The sequence below is a fragment of the Xenopus laevis genome, chromosome 9_10L (genome assembly GCF_017654675.1).
Source record: "Xenopus laevis strain J_2021 chromosome 9_10L, Xenopus_laevis_v10.1, whole genome shotgun sequence".
Taxonomy (NCBI): domain Eukaryota; kingdom Metazoa; phylum Chordata; class Amphibia; order Anura; family Pipidae; genus Xenopus; species Xenopus laevis.
This window is the reverse complement of record NC_054387.1, coordinates 29134545-29140638: the sequence shown is the minus strand read 5'-3', so window position 1 is coordinate 29140638 and position 6094 is coordinate 29134545.

The window sequence follows — 6094 nt, the reverse complement described above, 5'->3', positions numbered from 1 at the left end:
TTTCTCAGTCAATACACAAATATATCGAAATATCTGCAGGTAGATTTCATACATGCAGCAAAATCAAGAAGAGCTAAGAACACTTCTGAACTAGAAATATTCCTCAAAAAAAGAGTGCTGCAGCTACATAAAAGAAGAATACAAAGAGTGTTAGCCAGTTATAATTTCTGCACGATGGGGTGATGACTTACCAGGTGTTCAAAAATTTGCACATGCTGTTTTGTATTGTATTTTTCCAGTTTAAGTTTGTTCCCTCTAGAGGTTGTGTTTACGTTTCACAAAAATCAACAAAATATATAATTTGACAAGGGGTGGCCAAAAAGAGCAATTAACAGCCTTTCTGCAACTTAAACAATGACATTGTAGGAACACTTTCACAGACCATGCTGGTTGCTAGCACTGGGCACCCATATATAGCTAGCTTCTGCTTCCCCATGTCACCTGCAAGGGTTCTGCCACATGAGTGACTTGTCAAATAATTGTAGCAAGCTATAAATAGATAAAAGGAGTTGGTCACCTTTAAAGAGCAAGTCAACCCCAAAATAAAAATGTGACCAATAAAACATAATTCTAAGCAATGTTTCACTATACATTTATTAACAATGTTCAGTGCTCTTCAAGTTATTTGTAAAAACTATTGCTTTTGAAAGCAGCACTTCCCTTACTGCTGGTTATTACAATGTTGCAAAAGTCATAGTTCCCCAACAAAGACAGGTCTATTAATTAGCTGCCTTGTCTTAAATTGTATCAACAGTCTGAGCATCCAGGGCAGAGAATAGAAAGGGACAAACACTGCTTTCAATAGCAATACTTACAGTATACAAATAACTTAAAAACCAAAGACATTTTCTAATTAATTAACTGTATATTGCAACTGTATTTTCTTTTATTAAGCAAATTTTTATTTTGGGGTTGACTTGCCCTTTAAGTTAACTTTTAATATGTTTTCAATTAGTTTTCACTATTTATTTTTTATACTTTTTAAATTATTTGCCTTCTTCTTCTGACTCTTTCCAGTCTTTTCCAAATTTGGGCTTTGTAAATGGATATTTATTTTAAAGTATTGATCCTGTACTGTTCCATGATGACTGATGACCCTATACAATGGCAGATGAGTATTTCAAGGGGAAACTGTTTCTGTTCATAGCATCTACTGTATGTCCACATATCAGCCTGCATGTGTCTTCATAACAAAAAAACTTTTATTTTATCATTAGCTAATAGCTTATTATTAGCTAGGTATCCAACTCTTCTGGAATTTTCTATGTCCATACAGGTACCAATAACATTTTGCAAAACAAAGTTGGTAAAATGTTTGGTACATATATGATGTGGAGATGTTCCAGACCAATATATTTGCCCTTTAGTTGTTGTTTGGTTCTTCAGCTGGACATGCTGGAGAAATGAATCAGCTGATGCACCATAATGGCAGATGACGATAACAATACAATGTGGTGTATGGCCAGAAGCATCCAGAAGCATGTTATTCAGAAAGCTCTAAATTATGGGAAGGCTATTTCCTGTAAATGCCATTTTAATCAAATAATTCAAAGTTTTAAAAATGATTTTCTTTTTCTCTGTAATAATAAAACAGTAGCTTGTACTTGATCCCAACTTTTAATCCTTACTTGAGGCAAAACAACAGCTTCCCTGGTAGTGACATAGCAAGACCTCTTCAGTCTCTTCACTTCCTCTTGAATCTTCAATATATTGTCTGTGAAAAGAATGTGATTTCTAAGGATCTAGTATCACACATAAAAATCTCTTCCTCTGTTCTGAAATCAGATTCCATTTCTTGTGATTGAAAATCCAACCCAGACGAGACAGATGAACAGAAATCACTTTTAGGTGATGGATAAAATTTCCTTTGAAAGTGCCTTTAAAAGCCAGTAGTCCAGATACGGGACTAGGGTAATCCCCTTCTGTATCAGGAAAGCTACCGCAACTGATCCAATTTACGTAAAAGTCCCATAGACTTCACTGTGGCCAATGCTGAAAATCTAGTTGTAAGCCTGACATTCCCATGGAGGCATCACACAGATAATCAGTAGATAAATGGATAACATCCTCTCTAGGCACGCTATTAGTAAGATCTGTCTCCAACTGAGCTAACCAGAGGCACAATTTACCACACAAGCAGTAGCAAGCCGTCGGTCTGAAACTGGAGGATGAAGCTTCATGAGCTCTTTTAAGCTCTGCGTCAACTTTTCGGTCCATCTGGTCTTTAAAGCTTGACCCATCCTTTACAATTATGGTCGTCTTTTTCAACAGATGAGCAGCATGTACATCCACTTCAGGTGGTCGATCCCGAACCACAGTACACTTAGGGTCAAACGGAAATAATGCTGCTTCTCCTCTTTCAGGTACACTCCTTTTAAATAAAATCAGCAATGTCCTGCTGCACAGGGAACGAACACCTTATAGGATTTTTTAGACCTTAAAAACACCAGTCTTGAACAGAACTGGGTTTAACCAGTGCAAGTGCAATAAGTGCAATTCTGGTCTCTGCACTAGAAGAGCCAAATTTAAAGTTACCAGGAGCGTCATTTTTGCCACCCCCGGTAACCAGAGGGACGCTGCCATCTGAGGTGAGTTTCTCAACTCGCTTCATTGGTGCAGCACCCCTGCCCCTTCCTAAAAGAGTGGTCCATGTCACTGTGTGACATCTAGAGCATAACCTCCAATAGTCCCGTTTTTCACAGGACAGTCCCGATTTTAAGAGCTCAGCCCGCAGTCCTGGAGTGTTACACAAATGTCCTGAGTCTCTGTTTGATCTCCTGCACTTTCGCCAGAAAAAGATACAAAGTTTATAGAACTTTAAAGGGATACTGTCATGGGAAAAAATTTTTTTTTCAAAATGAATCAGTTAATTAATTGATTACATTTAGAAAGTTTCAGTATGATGAAGCTTATATTAAATTTTCATTCTTGTTATAATTCCCCTTTAAATAGCAACTATTGTTTCTTTGCCTATTTTAAATAGTTACAAATGTATTTCAGTGCAGGTGCTGAGTATTCTGGGCTCTCTGACAAAAAGCCTCTTATTTAAAGGGATACTGTCATGGGGAAAAAAAAAATTTTTTCAAAATGAATCAGTTAATAGTGCTGCTCCAGCAGAATTCTGCACTGAAATCCATTTCTCGAAAGAGCAAACAGATTTTTTTATATTCAATTTTGAAATCTGACATGGGGCTAGACATTTTGTCAATTTCCCAGCTGCCCCTGGTCATGTGACTTGTGCCTGCACTTTATGAGAGAAATGCTTTCTGGCAGGCTGCTGTTTTTCCTTCTCAATGTAACTGAATGTGTCTCAGTGGGATATGGGTTTTTACTATTGAGTGCTGTTCTTAGATCTACCAGGCAGCTGTTATCTTGTGTTAGGGAGCTGTTATCTGGTTACCTTCTTTTGTTTGGCTGCTGGGGGGGGGGGAGGGAGGGGGTGATATCACTCCAACTTGCAGTACAGCAGTAAAGAGTGATTGAAGTTTATCAGAGCACAAGTCACATGACTTGGGGCAGCTGGGAAATTGACAATATGTCTAGCCCCATGTCAGATTTCAAAACTGAATATGAAAAAATCTGTTTGCTCTTTTGAGAAATGGATTTCAGTGCAGAATTCTGCTGGAGCAGCACTATTAACTGATTCATTTTGAAATTTTTTTTTTTCCCATGACAGTATCCCTTTAAATAAGAGGCTTTTTGTCAGAGAGCCCAGAATACTCAGCACCTGCACTGAAATACATTTGTAACTATTTAAAATAGGCAAAGAAACAATTGTTGCTATTTAAAGGGGAACTATAACAAGAATGAAAATGTAATATAAGCTTCATCATACTGAAACTTTCTAAATGTAATCAATTAAATATTCTGCATTGTTTCTGAAATAGTCAAGTTTATCTTCACTTTCCCTCTCTCAGCATCTGTTACACTTCATTCTGTATTCATGCAGCAGTTGGGTGTCAGATATGCATTGACAGTTGGAGCCAATATATGTTATGGGGGGCTCCTTTTGCCTAGAAGATGTACTGTATTAGAGCTCACTCTATTAAAATCACCAGACATCACACTCTACATGCAGGATGTGTGCAAAAGGCAGTTATTTTGTATATATTCTGTTTGTACTGAAATCATTTATTTGAGTGAGTTCTAATTCACCTGCTAGGAAAGAAAGCCCCTGCTGATCCCATTGAGTTCAAAATATGGCTTTTCCTTGTCCTATTGGCGTTTCTTCTGAAAAACTGGCATTGCATGGAGGATGTTGGCTTGCAAGGTCCCTTTGGGAATTGCTATCGGGTGTATTTCTTTATTTTCAATAGGGCTCAATTTTGTGCTCGGCTGCACGTTTTTAAAAATGCAACATAAAAACGCCACGTGTGACCTTGCCCATAAAGGGCAATTCACCTTCATTAGCAAAACTGTAACAACACATAAAACCTGACCCTAAAACCCCCAGAAATGTGTTCAAACTTTCCATAACCTGCCAAATTTTTCAAATGGACATGTATGTAGGGGTGTGAACGCAAAATTGGTGTGGACAAAAAAATTTGCAGTGCTGTGTGCGGCAGAATTTTTCATTCCTCTTTCTGATTTTCAAATGTTGGGAGGTATGATCTAGAGCAGGGATCCCCAACTTTTTTTACCCACGAGCCACATTCAAATGTAAAAAGATTTGGGGAGCAACACAAGCATAAAAAAGTCCCTTGGGGTGCCAAATAAGTGCTGTGATTGGCTATTTGGTAGCTCCTATGTGGACTGGCAGCCTACAGGAGGCTCTACTTGGCAATATACTTAGTTTTTATGCAATTAAAACTTACTTCCAAACCTGGAATTCAAAAATAATCGCCTACTTTGAGACCTCTGGGAGCAACATCCAAGAGGTTGAAGAGCAACATGTTGCTCACGAGCTACTGGTTGGGGATCACTGATCTAGAGAGACAGGAATGATACAATTCAATAAATACGTGTACAATTATACAAGTGGGAAGGGGAACCTTCCATAATGGAAAAGGACCTAGGTGTCCTTGTAGATAAAAACTTGGCTGTAGCAAGCAATGCCAGTCAGCAACATCAAGGGCAAATAAGGTCTTGAACTGTATTAAAAGGGGCATTGATTCACGGGAGGAGGGGGTCATTCTTCCACTTTATAAAGCATGGTAAGGCCCCATCTAGAATATTCTGTAGAGTTTTGGTCTCCAGTGCTCAAACCGGACATTATTGTATTAGAGAAGGTACAGAGAAGGGCAACTAAACTGGTAAAAGGTATGGAAAATCTTAGTTATGAGGAAAAAAGGAAATAGAAAAAAGAAATAGACTGGCCAAATTGGGGTTGCTCACCTGGGGAATAGGCAGTTAAGGGGTGATATGATAACTATGTATAAATATATAAGGGGATCCTCACAAGGTCACCCATTCCGATTAGAAGAAAAGAGGTTCCGCCTAAATATTCAGAAATTGTTTTTTTACAGCCAGAGCTGCGAAGATGTGGAATTCTCTCCCTAAATCAGTCGTAGAGGCTGATACATTAAATAGCTTTAAGAAGGGGTTGGATGGCTTTTAAGCAAGTGAGGGAATACAGGGTTATGGGAGATAGCTCATAGTACAAGTTGATCCAGGGACTAGTCTGGAGTCAGGAAGGAATTTTTCAAATTTCATTTTCAAATGGGATTTTTTTGCCTTCCTCTGGATCAACTAGCAGTTAGGCAGATTATATATAGAGTTGAAAGCTTGAAGACGTGTGTCTTTTTTTCAACGTAATTTACTACGATACATCCCCACTGGCTCTAGAAGCAGACACGCGTTTACAGCCACCAAATGAATCTAGGGTCACAGCTCCACCCAAATACTAATCATAATTAATAACAAAATTAATAAAAATAATCTTATTATGCAGCTCACACCCAAAGCAACGTTGACCACAGCAGAAATCAATCCTCTCTCCTGCACTTCTGAAGCTGAGTAAAGTGAAGGAGAACTGCCACTCCTCACTGGCCCGGGACTCTAACTGGAGCTCCGCCCCCTCTGCACAGCATGCTAGCGAGCAGGAAAAAAAATCACCTCTCGGCTCGTGCTGCACAAGCAGTGTCACTGGGTAAAA